We start from the raw sequence: 20339 nt of genomic DNA on the forward strand, positions 1-20339 counted from the left end.
TCTTGAAGCAGAATCATGACACGAAAACAAGTTCAAGTAAGATCATCACTTGAAATAAGATTGTTATAGTTATAGAAATTGAACCAAAGTTTGAATATGATTATTACCTTGTATTAGAATGATAACCTACTGTAAGAAACAAAGATTTCTTGAGGTTAGATGATCACCTTACAAGATTGGAAGTGAGCTAGCAAACTTGAAAGTATTCTTGATTTTATGTAACTAGAACTTGTAGAATTTATGAAGAACACTTAGAACTTGAAGATAGAACTTGAGAGAGATCAATTAGATGAAGAAAATTGAAGAATGAAAGTGTTTGTAGGTTTTTTTGGTCGTTGGTGTATGGATTAGATATAAAGGATATGTAATTTTGTTTTCATGTAAATAAGTCATGAATGATTACTCATATTTTTGTAATTTTATGAGATATTTCATGCTAGTTGCCAAATGATGGTTCCCACATGTGTTAGGTGACTCACATGGGCTGCTAAGAGCTGATCATTGGAGTGTATATACCAATAGTACATACATCTAAAAGCTGTGTATTGTACGAGTACGAATACGGGTGCATACGAGTAGAATTGTTGATGAAACTGAACGAGGATGTAATTGTAAGCATTTTTGTTAAGTAGAAGTATTTTGATAAGTGTATTGAAGTCTTTAAAAAGTGTATAAATACATATTAAAACAATACATGTATATACATTTTAACTGAGTCGTTAAGTCATCGTTAGTCGTTACATGTAAGTGTTGTTTTGAAACCTTTAGGTTAACGATCTTGTTAAATGTTGTTAACCCAATGTTTATAATATCAAATGAGATTTTAAATTATTATATTATCATGATATTATCATGTATGAATATCTCTTAATATGATATATATACATTAAATGTCTTTACAACGATAATCGTTACATATATGTCTCGTTTAAAAATCATTAAGTTAGTAGTCTTGTTTTTACATATGTAGTTCATTGTTAATATACTTAATGATATGTTTACTTATCATAGTATCATGTTAACTATATATATATATCCATATATATGTCATCATATAGTTTTTACAAGTTTTAACGTTCGTGAATCACCGGTCAACTTGGGTGGTCAATTGTCTATATGAAACATATTTCAATTAATCAAGTCTTAACAAGTTTGATTGCTTAACATGTTGGAAACATTTAATCATGTAAATATCAATCTCAATTAATATATATAAACATGGAAAAGTTCTGGTCACTACAGTACCTACCCGTTAAATAAATTTCGTCCCGAAATTTTAAGCTGTTGAAGGTGTTGACGAATCTTCTGGAAATAGATGCAGGTATTTCTTCTTCATCTGATCTTCACGCTCCCAGGTGAACTCAGGTCCTCTACAAGCATTCAATCGAACCTTAACAATTGGTATCTTGTTTTGCTTAAGTCTTTTAACCTCACGATCCATTATTTCGACGGGTTCTTCGATGAATTAGAGTTTTTCGTTGATTTGGATTTCATCTAACGGAATAGTGAGATCTTCTTTAGCAAAACATTTCTTCAAATTCAAGACGTGGAAAGTGTTATGTACAGCCGCGAGTTGTTGAGGTAACTAAAGTCGGTAAGCTACTGGTCCGACACGATCAATAATCTTGAATGGTCCAATATACCTTGGATTTAATTTCCCTCGTTTACCAAATCGAACAACGCCTTTCCAAGGTGAAACTTTAAGCATGACCATCTCTCCAATTTCAAATTCTATATCTTTTCTTTTAATGTCAGCGTAGCTCTTTTGTCGACTTTGGGCGGTTTTCAACCGTTGTTGAATTTGGATGATCTTCTCGGTAGTTTCTTGTATAATCTCCGGACCCGTAATCTGTCTATCCCCCACTTCACTCCAACAAATTGGAGACCTGCACTTTCTACCATAAAGTGCTTCAAACGGCGTCATCTCAATGCTTGAATGGTAGCTGTTGTTGTAGGAAAATTCTGCTAACGGTAGATGTCGATCCCAACTGTTTCCGAAATCAATAACACATGCTCGTAGCATGTCTTCAAGCGTTTGTATCGTCCTTTCACTCTGCCCATCAGTTTATGGATGATAGGCAGTACTCATGTCTAGACGAGTTCCTAATGCTTGCTGTAATGTTTGCCAGAATCTTGAAATAAATCTGCCATCCCTATCAGAGATAATAGAGATTGGTATTCCATGTCTGGAGACGACTTCCTTCAAATACAGTCGTGCTAACTTCTCCATCTTGTCGTCTTTTCTTGTTGGCAGGAAGTGTGCTGATTTGGTGAGACGATCAACTATTACCTAAATAGTATCAAAACCACTTGCAGTCCTTGGCAATTTAGAGATGAAATCCATGGTAATGTTTTTCCATTTCCATTCCGGGATTTCGGGTTGTTGAAGTAGACCTGATGGTTTCTGATGCTCAGCTTTGACCTTAGAACACGTCAAACATTCTCCTACGTATTTAGCAACATCGGCTTTCATACCCGGCCACCAAAAATATTTCTTGAGATCCTTGTACATCTTCCCCGTTCCAGGATGTATTGAGTATCTGGTTTTATGAGCTTCTCTAAGTACCATTTCTCTCATATCTCCAAATTTTGGTAACCAAATCCTTTCAGCTCTATACCGGGTTCCGTCTTCCCGAATATTAAGATGCTTCTCCGATCCTTTGGGTATTTCATCCTTTAAATTTCCCTCTTTTAAAACTCCTTGTTGTGCCTCCTTTATTTGAGTAGTAAGGTTATTATGAATCATTATATTCATAGATTTTACTCGAATGGGTTCTCTGTCCTTCCTGATCAAGGCATCGGCTACCACATTTGCCTTCCCCGGGTGGTAACGAATCTCAAAATCATAATCATTCAACAATTCAATCCACCTACGCTGCCTCATATTCAGTTGTTTCTGATTAAATATGTGTTGAAGACTTTTGTGGTCGGTATATATAATACTTTTGACCCCATATAAGTAGTGCCTCCAAGTCTTTAATGCAAAAACAACCGCGCCTAATTCCAAATCATGCATCGTATAATTTTGTTCGTGAATCTTCAATTGTCTAGACGCATAAGCAATCACCTTCGTTCGTTGCATTAATACACAACCGAGACCTTGCTTTGATGCGTCACAATAAATCACAAAATCATCATTCCCTTCAGGCAATGACAATATAGGTGCCATAGTTAGCTTTTTCTTCAATAACTGAAACGCTTTCTCTTGTTCATCATTCCATTCAAATTTCTTCCCTTTATGCGTTAATACAGTCAAGGGTTTTGCTATTCTGGAAAAGTCTTGGATGAACCTTCTGTAGTAACCAGCTAGTCCTAAAAACTGGCGTATGTGTTTCGGAGTTTTTGGGGTTTCCCACTTTTCAACAGTTTCTATCTTTGCCGGATCCACCTTAATACCTTCTTTGTTCACTATGTGACCGAGGAATTGAACTTCTTCCAACCAAAATGCACACTTTGAAAACTTAGCGTACAATTCTTCCTTCCTCAATACTTCTAACACCTTTCTCAAATGTTCACCGTGTTCTTGGTCATTCTTTGAGTAAATAAGTATGTCATCAATGAAAACAATGACAAACTTGTCAAGGTATGGTCCACACACTCGGTTCATAAGGTCCATGAACACAGCTGGTGCATTAGTTAAACCAAACGGCATGACCATAAACTCGTAATGACCGTAACGTGTTTTGAAAGCAGTCTTTGGAATATCATCTTCTTTCGCCCGCATTTGATGATACCCGGAACGTAAGTCAATCTTTGAATAAACAGATGAGCCTTGTAGTTGATCAAATAAGTCGTCGATTCTCGGTAGTGGGTAGCGGTTCTTGATGGTAAGTTTGTTCAACTCTCGGTAGTCGATACACAACCTGAATGTACCATCTTTCTTCTTGACAAACAAAACAGGAGCTCCCCACGGTGATGTGCTTGGTCGAATGAAACCACGCTCTAAAAGTTCTTGTAATTGGCTTTGCAGTTCTTTCATCTCGCTGGGTGCGAGTCTGTAAGGAGCACGAGCTATTGGTGCAGCTGCTGGTACAAGATCTATTTGAAATTCAACGGATCGATGTGGGGGTAATCCCGGTAATTCTTTCGGAAATACATCGGGAAATTCTTTTGCAATGGGAACATCATTGATGCTCTTTTCTTCAGTTTGTACTTTCTCGACGTGTGCTAGAACAGCGTAGCAACCTTTTCTTATTAGCTTTTGTGCCTTCAAATTACTAATAAGATGTAGCTTCGTGTTGCCCTTTTCTCCATACACCATTAAGGGTTTTCCTTTTTCTCGTATAATGCGAATTGCATTTTTGTAACAAACGATCTCTGCTTTCACTTCTTTCAACCAGTCCATACCGATTATCACATCAAAACTCCCTAACTCTACTGGTATCAAATCAATCTTAAATGTTTCGCTAACCAGTTTAATTTCTCAATTCCGACATATATTATCTGCTGAAATTAATTTACCATTTGCTAATTCGAGTAAAAATTTACTATCCAAAGGCGTCAATGGACAACTTAATTTAGCACAAAAATCTCTACTCATATAGCTTCTATCCGCACCCGAATCAAATAAAACGTAAGCAGATTTATTTTCAATAAGAAATGTACCCGTAACAAGCTCTGGGTCTTCCTGTGCCTCTGCCGCATTAATATTGAAAACTCTTCCGCGGCCTTGTCCATTCGTGTTCTCATGGTTCGGGCAATTTCTAATAATGTGGCCCGGTTTTCCACATTTATAACAAACTACATTGGCATAACTTGCTCCGACACTACTTGCTCCGCCATTACTCATTCCGACACCATTTGTTCCTTTCGTTCTATTAACCCCTGGTCCGTAGACCTCACACTTCGCCGCGCTATGACCATTTCTTTTACACTTGTTGCAAAATTTGGTGCAGAACCCCGAGTGATACTTTTCACACCTTTGGCATAGCTGCTTCTGATTGTTGTTGTTGTTGCGGTTATTATTGTCGTTGGGATGATTGTTGTAGTTGTTGTTGTTGTTGTTGTTGGGCCGTTTGTTGTAGTTGCGATTGATGTTGCGATTTTTGGGATAATTGTTGCGATTATTGTTGTAATTGCTGTTGTTGTTGTATTGGTGATTCTTATCACCATTTTCCTCCCACTTTCTTTTGACTTGCTTCACATTGGCCTCTTCAGCAGTCTGTTCTTTAATTCTTTCTTCAATCTGGTTAACTAGTTTGTGAGCCATTCTACATGCCTGTTGTATGGAGGCGGGCTCGTGTGAACTTATATCTTCTTGGATTCTTTCCGATAATCCTTTCACAAACGCGTCGATCTTCTCTTCCTCATCTTCAAATGCTCCCGGACACAATAGGCACAATTCTGTGAATAGTCTTTCATACGTGGTAATATCAAATCCTTGGGTTCGTAACCCTCTAAGTTCTGTCTTGAGCTTATTGACCTCGGTTCTGGGACGGTACTTCTCGTTCATCAAGTGCTTGAATGCTGACTGCGGTAGTGCGTACGCATCGTCTTGTCCCACTTGCTCTAGATAGGTATTCCACCATGTTAACGCAGAACCTGTGAAGGTATGCGTAGCGTACTTCACTTTGTCCTCTTCAGTACACTTACTTATGGCAAACACCGATTCGACCTTCTCGGTCCACCGTTTCAATCCGATCGGTCCTTCGGTTCCATCAAATTCCAAAGGTTTGCAGGCAGTGAATTCTTTGTAGGTGCATCCTACACGATTTCCTATACTGCTAGATCCAAGGTTATTGTTGGTATGTAGCGCAGCCTGTACTGCGGCTATGTTTGAAGCTAGAAAAGTACGGAATTCCTCTTCATTCATATTCACGGTGTGTCGAGTAGTCGGTGCCATTTCCTTCAAAATAGTCAAATGGAACAAGTTAATCATACAGAATATTAAGAGTAGTTAATAGTATTTCGTAGCATAATATGAACTCATTTATAAAAGCTTTTTCTTCATATTAGCGTTTTATAAGTTTAAATTCGGGTAGTACCTACCCGTTAAGTTCATACTTAGTAGCTAATATACAATTCAACTACTACAATTCTATATGAAAAACTGATTATCATAATATTTCGCGTTCAAACTTTTACACAATATTTTACAAACTTACAATACCGCTTATTTTACATATAGCATGAAATATAGCACACAATAAATTTGATACAAGATGGTTGTGAAGATAATTCTAGCTAGTACACAAGTCGTTCAGCAAAGGCAATAAAGACACGTAATTCATACGTCCAGAAACAAGTCATGCATTCTGGTTTTACTAGGATTACTTCCCATCCTTGGTCTTGTGGAACATAACCGTTATGGCCGTTGATAAGACAGCGTGTTGTAACGTCGTCAAAGGGACGAGGGTTACGTAATGTCCAACAGTCCCGTAACAATCTAAAAACCTCATTTCTTACCCCAATTACCGACTCCGTCACTTGTGGGAACGTTTTGTTTAATAGTTGTAGCCCGATGTTCTTGTTCTCACTTTAGTGAGAAGCGAACATTACTAATCCGTAAGCATAACATGCTTCTTTATGTTGCATGTTACCCGCTTTTTCTAAATCACGAAGTCCAATATTCGGATATATTGAGTCAAAATAATTTCTTAACCCATTGCGTAAAATAGCATTTGGGTTCCCCGCAATATATGCGTCAAAGTAAACACATCGTAACTTATGGATTTCCCAATGTGATATCCCCCATCTTTCGAACGAAAGCCTTTTATAAACCAAGGCATTCTTGGAACATTCTTCAAATGTCTTACAAACTGATCTCGCCTTAAATAGTTGTGCCGAAGAATTCTGACCGACTCTAGACAAGATTTCATCAATCATGTCTCCGGGTAGGTCTATTAAAATATTGGGTTGTCTATCCATTTTGTGTTTTTATACTGTAAAATAGACAAGATTTAGATTCATAAAAAAAATACTTATTAATACAAGCAATTTTTACATATATCATAAAGCATAAGCACACTATATTACATATATTACACCACACGAATACAACTATCTTATTCCGACTCACTTGTTTCTTCTTCTTCGGTTTTGGTTCGTTTTGCCAAGTTTCTAGGGATATATGATGTTCCCCTAATACGAGCCGTCGTTTTCCACATTGGTTTAGAAAAACCTGGTGGTTTAGAGGTTCCCGGGTCATTGTTACAACTTAAGGACTTCGGGGGTTGACGATACATATAAAGTTCATCGGGGTTGGAATTAGATTTCTCTATTTTTATGCCCTTTCCCTTATTATTTTCTTTTGCCTTTTTAAATTCAGTTGGGGTAATTTCTATAACATCATCGGAATTCTCGTCGGAATTCGATTCATCGGAGAATTGGTAATCCTCCCAATATTTTGCTTCCTTGGTGGAAACATCATTGACCATAATTAACCTTGGTCGGTTGGTTGAGGATTTTCTTTTACTTAACCGTTTTATTATTTCCCCCACCGGTTCTATTTCTTCATCCAGTTCCTATTCTTCTTCCGGTTCCGATTCTTCTTCCGGTTCCGACTCTTCTTCCGGTTCCTCTTCGGGAACTTGTGAATCAGTCCACGAATCATTCCAATTTACATTTGACTCTTCATTATTATTAGGTGAGTCAATGAGACTTGTTCTAGAGGTAGACATATATCACATAATATCAAACGCGTTAAGAGATTAATATATCACATAATATTCACATGTTAAAAATATATAGTTTCCAACAAAATTTGTTAAGCAATCATTTTTCAAGTAAACACGGCCGAAGTCCAGACTCACTAATGCATCCTAACAAACTCGATAAGACACACTAATGCAAAATTCTGGTTCTCTAAGACCAATGCTCGGATACCAACTGAAATGTCCCGTTCTTATTGATTAAAAACGTTCCATATTAATTGATTTCGTTGCGAGGTTTTGACCTCTATATGAGACATTTTTCAAAGACTGCATTCATTTTAAAACAAACCATAACCTTTATTTCATCAATAAAGGTTTAAAAAGCTTTATGTAGATTATCAAATAATGATAATCTAAAATATCCTGTTTACACATGACCATTACATAATGGTTTACAATATAAATATGTTACAACAAAATAAGTTTCTTGAATGCAGTTTTTACACAATATCATACAAGCATGGACTCCAAATCTCATCCTTATTTAAGAATGCTACAGCGGAAGCTCTTAATAATCACCTGAGAATAAACATGCTTAAAACGTCAACAAAAATGTTGGTGAGTTATAGGTTTAACCTATATATATATCAAATCATAATAATAGACCACAAGATTTCATATTTCAATACACATCCCATACATAGAGATAAAAATCATTCATATGGTGAACACCTGGTAACCGACATTAACAAGATGCATATATAAGAATATCCCCATCATTCCGGGACACCCTTCGGATATGATATAAATTTCGAAGTACTAAAGCATCCGGTACTTTGGATGGGGTTTGTTAGGCCCAATAGATCTATCTTTAGGATTCGCGTCAATTAGGGTGTCTGTTCCCTAATTCTTAGATTACCAGACTTAATAAAAAGGGGCATATTCGATTTCGATAATTCAACCATAGAATGTAGTTTCATGTACTTGTGTCTATTTTGTAAATCATTTATAAAACCTGCATGTATTCTCATCCCAAAAATATTAGATTTTAAAAGTGGGACTATAACTCACTTTCACAGATTTTTACTTCATCGGGAAGTAAGACTTGGCCACTGGTTGATTCATAAACCTATAACAATATATACATATATATCAAAGTATGTTCAAAATATATTTACAACACTTTTAATATGTTTTGATGTTTTAAGTTTATTAAGTCAGCTGTCCTCGTTAGTAACCTACAACTAGTTGTCCATAGTTAGATGTACAGAAATAAATCGATAAATATTATCTTGAATCAATCCACGACCCAGTGTATACGTATCTCAGTATTGATCACAACTCAAACTATATATATTTTGGAATCAACCTCAACCCTATATATTTAACTCCAACATTCACATATAGAGTGTCTATGGTTGTTCCGAAATATATATAGATGTGTCGACATGATAGGTTGAAACATTGTATACGTGTCTATGGTATCTCAAGATTACATAATATACAATACAAGTTGATTAAGTTATGGTTGGAATAGATTTGTTACCAATTTTCACGTAGCTAAAATGAGAAAAATTATCCAATCTTGTTTTACCCATAACTTCTTCATTTTAAATCCGTTTTGAGTGAATCAAATTGTTATGGTTTCATATTGAACTCTATTTTATGAATCTAAACAGAAAAAGTATAGGTTTATAGTCGGAAAAATAAGTTACAAGTCATTTTTGTAAAGGTAGTCATTTCAGTCGAAAGAACGACGTCTAGATGACCATTTTAGAAAACATACTTCCACTTTGAGTTTAACCATAATTTTTGGATATAGTTTCATGTTCATAATAAAAATCATTTTCTCAGAATAACAACTTTTAAATCAAAGTTTATCATAGTTTTTAATTAACTAACCCAAAACAGCCCGCGGTGTTACTACGACGGCGTAAATCCGGTTTTACGGTGTTTTTCCTATTTCCAGGTTTTAAATCATTAAGTTAGCATATAATATAGATATAGAACATGTGTTTAGTTGATTTTAAAAGTCAAGTTAGAAGGATTAACTTTTGTTTGCGAACAAGTTTAGAATTAACTAAACTATGTTCTAGTGATTACAAGTTTAAACCTTTGAATAAGATAGCTTTATATGTATGAATTGAATGATGTTATGAACATCATTACTACCTTAAGTTCCTTGGATAAACCTACTGGAAAAGAGAAAAATGGATCTAGCTTCAACGGATCTTTGGATGGCTCGAAGTTCTTGAAGCAGAATCATGACACGAAAACAAGTTCAAGTAAGATCATCACTTGAAATAAGATTGTTATAGTTATAGAAATTGAACCAAAGTTTGAATATGATTATTACCTTGTATTAGAATTGATAACCTACTGTAAGAAACAAAGATTTCTTGAGGTTGGATGATGAAAGGACCTGTCCTAATCCACCTGGACGAAGTCATCAACATTTGGTCCCATTGCGATGATCGGCTCCAAGTAATGTCCTTATATTGAGCAAATGCACAGCGAAAGACTTAATTCGTACCTGAGAATAAACATGCTTTAAAGTGTCAACCAAAAGGTTGGTGAGTTCATAGGTTTATCATAACAGTCATTTCAATATGTTAATAGACCACAAGATTTCATAATCATAAACATAATACACTCGCAAGTGTATGTAAAGCATTCTAAGTGGTTGAGCACTTGGTAACCATACTTAACATTTAATCAACGTCGCATATTCCCTTTATTATGAAATCTCACTACACCGTACCAAGTGTAGTCACCAAAACGAAGTACTGTGCAACCGTTGAATACTGGTCGTCCAGTCCGGTTGGGGTTGTCAGGCCCGATAGATCTATCAACAGGATTCGCGTTTACAATACCCATGTAAATAGTAGTTACCAAGCTACAGGGAAGTATGCCAGTGGTACAACTCAACGTAGAATATATTTTTAAGTACTTGTGTCTATTTCGTAAACATTTATAAAAGTAGCGCATGTATTCTCAGCCCGAAAATATATATTGCAAAAGCAATTAAAAAGGGAGCAAATGAAACTCACTTTTGCCTTGAAGGTATTTAATTCGACTTGGTCTCCGATAGATATCACGAACCTAACCATATATATAATATATCAACATATTTTCTTTTTAAGTAATCGTTACATATATATATACTTTTAATACTTTTAATATTTTTCTTAGTCCGTAGTTAGCAGTCCGATGTTAGTGGTCCACAATTAGTTGCTTAAATAAAATAAATAAAGACCCCATCGTATTCGTATTGATCAGAATTAATCTCGACCCATGGTACCATGTTGTCAAATGACGTGTTGCGTACATAAAGTACCGTGTTGTCAAATGACGTGTTGCGTACAATCATGAGGTCTTATGATTAATCTTCTCGTGTTGTTTACAGGTGGTCCTGAAATATATAAAATCAAATCATAAGTAATTATATATAAAATATCATATTAATTAGAAAAGATATGATTAATTTACTTTTTCTCCAAATATTTTCGTAGCTAAACTAGCTTCGGATACCCAATCTTGTTTTAGTCGTAGTTTCTTCATTACAACTCCGTTTTTGTTGGTTAAACTTGCCACTTCCTTGGATCGAGTCAAATTTTAAGAATATAAACTGAAAATACCTTAGATTGTATTCGAAATCATAGGTCATAGGTCAAACTTTGGTGAAACTTATGAAAGTGATCATTTTCCATCATAAAAACAATATTTAATGATCATTTTTCTAAAAATACTTACACTTTGAGTTAAACCATGAAATTTTTATGTGTTAACATATTCATAAGAAATATCATTTTTCAAGAACATGAACCTCCAATTAAAAGTTCAAGATGGTTTTTAATTATCCAACCCAAAACAGCCCCCGGTTGCACTCCGACGACGTAGATTCAGTTTTTAAGATGTTCTTTGTAAAACCAAGTTATATCTTGTTAGGTTAGCATATCATTATGATATATTACAGGTCTTGAATTGTTTTAAAAGTCAAGTTAGAAGGATCTATTTAGTTTGCGAACAAGTTTGAAATCATTCAAACTATGTTCTTGTTGTTAAAATTTTATACCACAAAATAAGATAGCTATATGAATATGAATTGAATAAGATTATGAACAAGGTTACTACCTCAAGTTACTTGGACAAAGTTACTGCAAAAGATAAGAAATAATCTTGGAATCAAAGAGTGGTAGAGTTAGATCAAAAGGTTGGAAGTAAACTTCTTCAAATGGGTGGTTATTTTGATATGTTCTTGAAAGAGTTTTCTTATGGTGTTTAAGGCTTGTAATTGAAGCTAAATGATGGGAAAAATGCTTGGAGATGATCAAGTATGAAGTTAGGAGTATTTTGAGAGATAAATGAGGGTGTAGATATGAGAAAATGGAGTGAAGAAATGGTGTTCATTTATAAAAACGTTTTTAGTTTATAAAGAAAGAAAAGGATTCCTAATTTTGTTTTCTTACTAATAATTCATACTACTTGACAAATCCTAGTTACCTCATATCTAGGGCAGTAATAATGTTGATTAGGATGTTGATTTTATGTGTATATACCAATAGTAAATACGTATAGAAGCTGGGTATGATACGGGTACATATACCCTAGATATACGTATAGAAATCTTGAGGAAACGGAACGAGAATTCAAATATATTTATCTTTTGTGAATATACTTATATTGTTTTATGTATCTAAGTCTTTAAAAAGTGATTAAATACATTATATATACGATACATGTATAAGCATTATAGATTATAAGTATATATATCAAAGAATGTTACGTATAGTCATCGTTTTGAAAACTTAAGTTAGTAGTTTCAAAATATACTTACAACTCATTGTCATTAGTACACAATGAGATGTTAAACCATCCTTAAATCATGTTAAATATATATAAATACATATATATACACAAACGTATAATTATCGTATGTTATATAGTTCGTGATATCATCGGTCATATTGGACGGTCAAACGTTGTGTAAAACTCTTTTCAAAAACACAAGTCTCAACAATTTGGATTGCTTATCATGTTGGTATGGTTTAATTTATGTAAATATTAATCTCATAAGTATAATTTGGTCGGAAAATTCTGGGTCATTACAGTACCTACCCGTTAAAGAAATTTCGTCCTCGAAATTTGATAGAGGTTGTTATGGATAACAATAAGAAGGTTTTCATGACAAATATAAGGTGATAATGGAGTTTTATCATCATTGAGTAATGTAGATAAAACGATTCGATTATGCGAAGAATATAAATGAGACTATCGTAAAAGAGTGAGATGAGTAAAATATATTCGTCTTAACCGATGACGTAGTTATGATTGATTTTCGGGATTTAAGGGATTTAAAGAGAATCTTACGTAATAAGATTTGGTTCTTTGGTGATTAAGAAAATCAGGATCTTCTTTGATTATATGTAATAATCTGTTTCGATTGCTCTGTCGGATATTTCACTATAAATTCACCCCTTCGTTTCCTTATTTTCCACGACTCACACCTTCTATTCTTTCTCCCTTGATTCTTACTTTAAAGCATTCATCAATATGCTCCATCCAGTCCTGATTCTTGATATACTCCTAACTTTTATATCTGTCATTCTTCTTTTTCATCTACCACCAGAAGAATCTATTTACTTCTACTATACTCTTGTGTTTATAGTGTTTCTAATTCTCCCGTGTCTCTATATTGCTATCTGCATCGATATACACGGTTTGTAATTTCGGGGTTATTATCCGAGTTTATATTCTTCCTTATTTTTCGGAGCTTCATGCTTTCGTTTTCTCTTCCCGACTTCGAGTCAAGCGAGTAATGGTCCGGAATTCGTAGATATGAAATTCAGAATGAACATAGCTAATGCTCTAAGAAGAAAATGGAAATAGAACAGTTTTGATTTGTTAAATTACCAGAATACCCTGGAGAAGACCGAGTCATCCAGAAAAATATTCTCTTGATATGTTTAGAGATTAGATAGAATGTAAGAGTCATGTAAATGGCACATGATAACGGTACTGTGAATCATCATGCTTCATTAGAAACTCAGCATGACTTACTGTAATATAATGACGTTGATCAAGTGTCATTATATTATACTAATCCATGCTTTAGTTCCCAACACTACTTCAAAACATTCATATTTTAAACTCGAAGGTTTCAGAATTTAGAAACTAACACAGTTTCTTTTATGTTGCAGATATTACCGAGAGATAAATGATCTCAGATAAGAATAGTTGTGAAAATATCGCCAGAAATATGGAGGATATTTATAATAGAACATACGAGAATATCTTAGAATTTCTTATATCAATGGATGATGAAGAAGATTTGTCTGTGAAGGTTTAGAATGAGAAATAAGATGTTTGCTAACGATTTCAGCAGGCACAGAATCATTTGGATTATTTGAAGGCAAACTTATTCTTTGTGATTTGTCCACGGCTTTCTTCATAGTTTCGCATAATCCGCTTTTCGGTACTAAATTTTCTATCGAGCGTTCCTAACACTCCTTTCTTTATCATCAAACTTTTGGCCATTAAGATCATCTACAACATGCTGCTTCGTCAGTATTTTCAAAGTTAACTGATCTGGGTCATCGGTTATCAAACCGAGGTAGTTTCAAGAGAATTGTGTTTTTAGAATGATTAATCGCTGATGGTAATATTGTGGAATATAAAAGGTTCCCCAGTAACAATAAAGAATACGCATATATATCGCTGTTATAATAAAGTCGTTTCGGATGAAAAGTCGGAGTTGACTTGCTAGAGTTGTGACAAAATTAGCTGCTTTGAAAAGGGATTGCAAAACGATCTTCGGTAATAACAATGTCAAAGGAACTAGAACAGATACGTGTCAAACGTTTACTCAGTTTCCGAGGGTTTTTCAGGTGCATAACTATATGCATCAATCTTTTCTTCCGTAGATGAAGTGCGGTTGGTTTATCCTCTCGATTGAGGTGTTTTTAAGAATCATGATAGATTTGAATGCTGATTGTAATCGTCGAGATACAATGAGGTTTAAGATGAAATCAAGTGGTAATCTTGAAGAAATGTTTAGTTTCATATGTTATAATCAATATTTTAATTCATTTTAATTGTCCAATGTCATTAGTCCACAGTCGATAGTCCACAGTAACAGTCCAATAATTCATATATAGTTTAATATATAATATACGAATTAATTAATACGTGTCGTGACCTGTATACCTCTCAGACTCGATCACAACTCAAACTATATATATTATTGTAGAATCAACCTCAACCCTGTATAGAGAACTCGATCATTACTGCATATAGAGTGTCTATGGTGATTCCAAATAATATATATAGATGCGTCGATATGATATGTCAAAACATTGTATACGTGTCCCGATATTTAAAGTGCGTAAAATAATTATAGAAATTAAATGACGATAAATAAAAGTGCGATAATTAAATTGCGATAAATAAACTGCGATAAATAAAATGTAATCAGTTAGCTAGGAACAGTTAGCGTGGATTCTTAACAAAATTTTTCATAGTTAATTTGTTTGTTTCTAACAGATTTTATTTTGTCATATGTTTTCTTCATATGCCACTTGTTGGATTCTGGGAAGTCAAAATCCAAATATGAAATTGAATGAAAATGGTTATTCTGCGGTGAACGGATACGTATATCGGTGGTTGTAAGTAGGATAGTAAATGACTGTTGAATCAGCTTCGACGAATGTACAATGTAACTTATTAAGATGAAATCTAATTATTCCTCGGGTATTACCTACCCGTTAAAAAAAAAAATTTCACCATTAATATTTTGTACAAAAGAACTTTTAATTACAATCTTTATGAAAATATATATACATATATATTTTCTTCAGATGAAATCATGAATTTAATGAGTTAATATGATATTAATCTCATTTGCTTTTCGGTTTGAGCTAGAATAAGAAATCTCTAAAACTTTTTGAAACCACATATTCTTCGCAGAATATCAATGAAGTTATGGATCAATACTTCATCGTTCATTATTGTTAGTACTCCTTAGTATCAATGGTGCGTATGATGTTGATGTTTGTGGGACAGATTATGATGTCGAGACGTGTGATGCAGATGTTGTTTGTTAGTGGTGATGATGGTATTGTTGATGTTATTGATGGTGGTGCTGATTATGCTGCTGGTGCTGCTGCTGGTGTTTGAAACCTTCGCACCATGTTCTCCAAACCCGTCACGCAAGCGCGAAGTTCGTTAACTTCTGCTAGTACACCAGGATGATTGGCGGTTGGAGCGAGCGAATGAACAAGATTTGTAATATGGGATAGTATATAATCGTGACGAGATACTCTAGAAATGAGAGAGAAAATGGTGTTTCGAATAGGTTCGCCGGTAAGTGCTTCAGGTTCATAGCCAAGAGGGCAATTTGGTGGATGAAATGGATCACCTTCTTCTTGTCTCCAGTGATTTAGTATATTACGAACCCATCCCCAATTCATCCAGAATAGATGATGGGAAATTGGTTGATCCATTCCGGTGACGCTGCTTTCGGAGCCCGAATGGAAATCCATATCGGCATAACTGTCAGAATATGAAGAATTCGAACTAGATGCGGAATCCATCTTGTATAATGGGGAAAATGAATTTTTGGTATGGAATAGATTATAGGAGTTAGATTTGGTACTCTTCAATACATAATTTACATATGTATATATAATACCAAAATCCCATAAATTACGGAGAATCTTTGAAAAGATATCAGTCAAAGTTCGCAATAACAGATATGCTAAGATAAGAATTCGTCTATACACTATCAATGCAGTAAATGCAGTAAAACGTGTCTAGACTTATGAATGATAAGCAGGTAATTTCCTAAGGATGATAAGCAGATGATTTCTGACTAGAAATGATAAGCAAAACTTTTGACATGTAGACACGGTCGAAGTCCAGACTCATTAATGCATCCTAACAACTACTAGTTAGACACACTAATGCAAGACTTGGTTCGCTACGACCACCGCTCTGATACCAACTGAAAGGACCCGTCCTAATCCACCTGGACGAAGTCATTAACATTTGGTCCCATTGCGATGATCGGCTCCAAGTAATGTCCTTATATTGAGCAAATGCACAGCGAAAGACTTAATTCGTACCTGAGAATAAACATGCTTTAAAGTGTCAACCAAAAGGTTGGTGAGTTCATAGGTTTATCATAACAGTCATTTCAATATGTTAATAGACCACAAGATTTCATAATCATAAACATAATACACTCGCAAGTGTATGTAAAGCATTCTAAGTGGTTGAGCACTTGGTAACCATACTTAACATTTAATCAACGTCGCATATTCCCTTTATTATGAAATCTCACTACACCGTACCAAGTGTAGTCACCAAAACGAAGTACTGTGCAATCGTTGAATACTGGTCGTCCAGTCCGGTTGGGGTTGTCAGGCCCGATAGATCTATCAACAGGATTCGCGTTTACAATACCCATGTAAATAGTAGTTACCAAGCTACAGGGAAGTATGCCAGTGGTACAACTCAACGTAGAATATATTTTTAAGTACTTGTGTCTATTTCGTAAACATTTATAAAAGTAGCGCATGTATTCTCAGCCCGAAAATATATATTGCAAAAGCAATTAAAAAGGGAGCAAATGAAACTCACTTTTGCCTTGAAGGTATTTAATTCGACTTGGTCTCCGATAGATATCACGAACATAACCATATATATAATATATCAACATATTTTCTTTTTAAGTAATCGTTACATATATATATATACTTTTAATACTTTTAATATTTTTCTTAGTCCGTAGTTAGCAGTCCAATGTTAGTGGTCCACAATTAGTTGCTTAAATAAAATAAATAAAGACCCCATCGTATTCGTATTGATCAGAATTAATCTCGACCCATGGTACCATGTTGTCAAATGACGTGTTGCGTACATAAAGTACCGTGTTGTCAAATGACGTGTTGCGTACAATCATGAGGTCTTATGATTAATCTTCTCGTGTTGTTTACAGGTGGTCCTGAAATATATAAAATCAAATCATAAGTAATTATATATAAAATATCATATTAATTAGAAAAGATATGATTAATTTACTTTTTCTCCAAATATTTTCGTAGCTAAACTAGCTTCGGATACCCAATCTTGTTTTAGTCGTAGTTTCTTCATTACAACTCCGTTTTTGTTGGTTCAACTTGCCACTTCCTTGGATCGAGTCAAATTTTAAGAATATAAACTGAAAATACCTTAGATTGTATTCGAAATCATAGGTCATAGGTCAAACTTTGGTGAAACTTATGAAAGTGATCATTTTCCATCATAAAAACAATATTTAATGATCATTTTTCTAAAAATACTTACACTTTGAGTTAAACCATGAAATTTTTATGTGTTAACATATTCATAAGAAAAATCATTTTTCAAGAACATGAACCTCCAATTAAAAGTTCAAGATGGTTTTTAATTATCCAACCCAAAACAGCCCCCGGTTGCACTCCTACGACGTAGATTCAGTTTTTAAGATGTTCTTTGTAAAACCAAGTTATATCTTGTTAGGTTAGCATATTATTATGATATATTACAGGTCTTGAATTGTTTTAAAAGTCAAGTTAGAAGGATCTATTTAGTTTGCGAACAAGTTTGAAATCATTCAAACTATGTTCTTGTTGTTAAAATTTTATACCACAAAATAAGATAGCTATATAAATATGAATTGAATAAGATTATGAACAAGGTTACTACCTCAAGTTACTTGGACAAAGTTACTGCAAAAGATAAGAAATAATCTTGGAATCAAAGAGTGGTAGAGTTAGATCAAAAGGTTGGAAGTAAACTTCTTCAAATGGGTGGTTATTTTGATATGTTCTTGAAAGAGTTTTCTTATGGTGTTTAAGGCTTGTAATTGAAGCTAAATGATGGGAAAAATGCTTGGAGATGATCAAGTATGAAGTTAGGAGTATTTTGAGAGATAAATGAGGGTGTAGATATGAGAAAATGGAGTGAAGAAATGGTGTTCATTTATAAAAACGTTTTTAGTTTATAAAGAAAGAAAAGGATTCCTAATTTTTTTTTCTTACTAATAATTCATACTACTTGACAAATCCTAGTTACCTCATATCTAGGGCAGTAATAATATTGATTAGGATGTTGATTTGATGTATATATACCAATAGTAAATACGTATAGAAGCTGGGTATGATACGGGTACATATACCCTAGATATACGTATAGAAATCTTGAGGAAACGGAACGAGAATTCAAATATAGTTATCTTTTGTGAATATACTTATATTGTTTTATGTATTTAAGTCCTTAAAAAGTGATTAAATACATTATATATACGATACATGTATAAGCATTATAGATTATAAGTATATATATCAAAGAATGTTACGTATAGTCATCGTTTTGAAAACTTAAGTTAGTAGTTTCAAAATATACTTACAACTCATTGTCATTAGTACACAATGAGATATTAAACCATCCTTAAATCATGTTAAATATATATAAATACATATATATACACAAACGTATAATTATCATATGTTATATAGTTCGTGATATCATCGGTCATATTGGACGGTCAAACGTTGTGTAAAACTCTTTTCAAAAACACAAGTCTCAACAATTTGGATTGCTTATCATGTTGGTATGGTTTAATTTATGTAAATATTAATCTCATAAGTATAATTTGGTCGGAAAATTCTGGGTCATTACAGATGATCACCTTACAAGATTGGAAGTGAGCTAGCAAACTTGAAAGTATTCTTGATTTTATGTAACTAGAACTTGTAGAATTTATGAAGAACACTTAGAACTTGAAGATAGAACTTGAGAGAGATCAATTAGATGAAGAAAATTGAAGAATGAAAGTGTTTGTAGGTGTTTTTGGTCGTTAGTGTATGGATTAGATATAAAGGATATGTAATTTTGTTTTCATGTAAATAAGTCATGAATGATTACTCATATTTTTGTAATTTTATGAGATATTTCATGCTAGTTGCCAAATGATGGTTCCCACATGTGTTAGGTGACTCACATGGGCTGCTAAGAGCTGATCATTGGAGTGTATATACCAATAGTACATACATCTAAAAGCTGTGTATTGTACGAGTACGAATACGGGTGCATACGAGTAGAATTGTTGATGAAACTGAACGAGGATGTAATTGTAAGCATTTTTGTTAAGTAGAAGTATTTTGATAAGTGTATTGAAGTCTTTCAAAAGTGTATAAATACATATTAAAACACTACATGTATATACATTTTAACTGAGTCGTTAAGTCATCGTTAGTCGTTACATGTAAGTGTTGTTTTGAAACCTTTAGGTTAACGATCTTGTTAAATGTTGTTAACCCAATGTTTATAATATCAAATGAGATTTTAAATTATTATATTATCATGATATTATCATGTATTAATATCTCTTAATATGATATATATACATTAAATGTCTTTACAACGATAATCGTTACATATATGTCTCGTTTAAAAATCATTAAGTTAGTAGTCTTGTTTTTACATATGTAGTTCATTGTTAATATACTTAATGATATGTTTACTTATCATAGTATCATGTTAACTATATATATATATCCATATATATGTCATCATATAGTTTTTACAAGTTTTAACGTTCGTGAATCACCGGTCAACTTGGGTGGTCAATTGTCTATATGAAACATATTTCAATTAATCAAGTCTTAACAAGTTTGATTGCTTAACATGTTGGAAACATTTAATCATGTAAATATCAATCTCAAT

The sequence above is a fragment of the Rutidosis leptorrhynchoides genome, chromosome 1 (assembly GCF_046630445.1).
Source record: "Rutidosis leptorrhynchoides isolate AG116_Rl617_1_P2 chromosome 1, CSIRO_AGI_Rlap_v1, whole genome shotgun sequence".
In the NCBI taxonomy this organism is placed as follows: domain Eukaryota; kingdom Viridiplantae; phylum Streptophyta; class Magnoliopsida; order Asterales; family Asteraceae; genus Rutidosis; species Rutidosis leptorrhynchoides.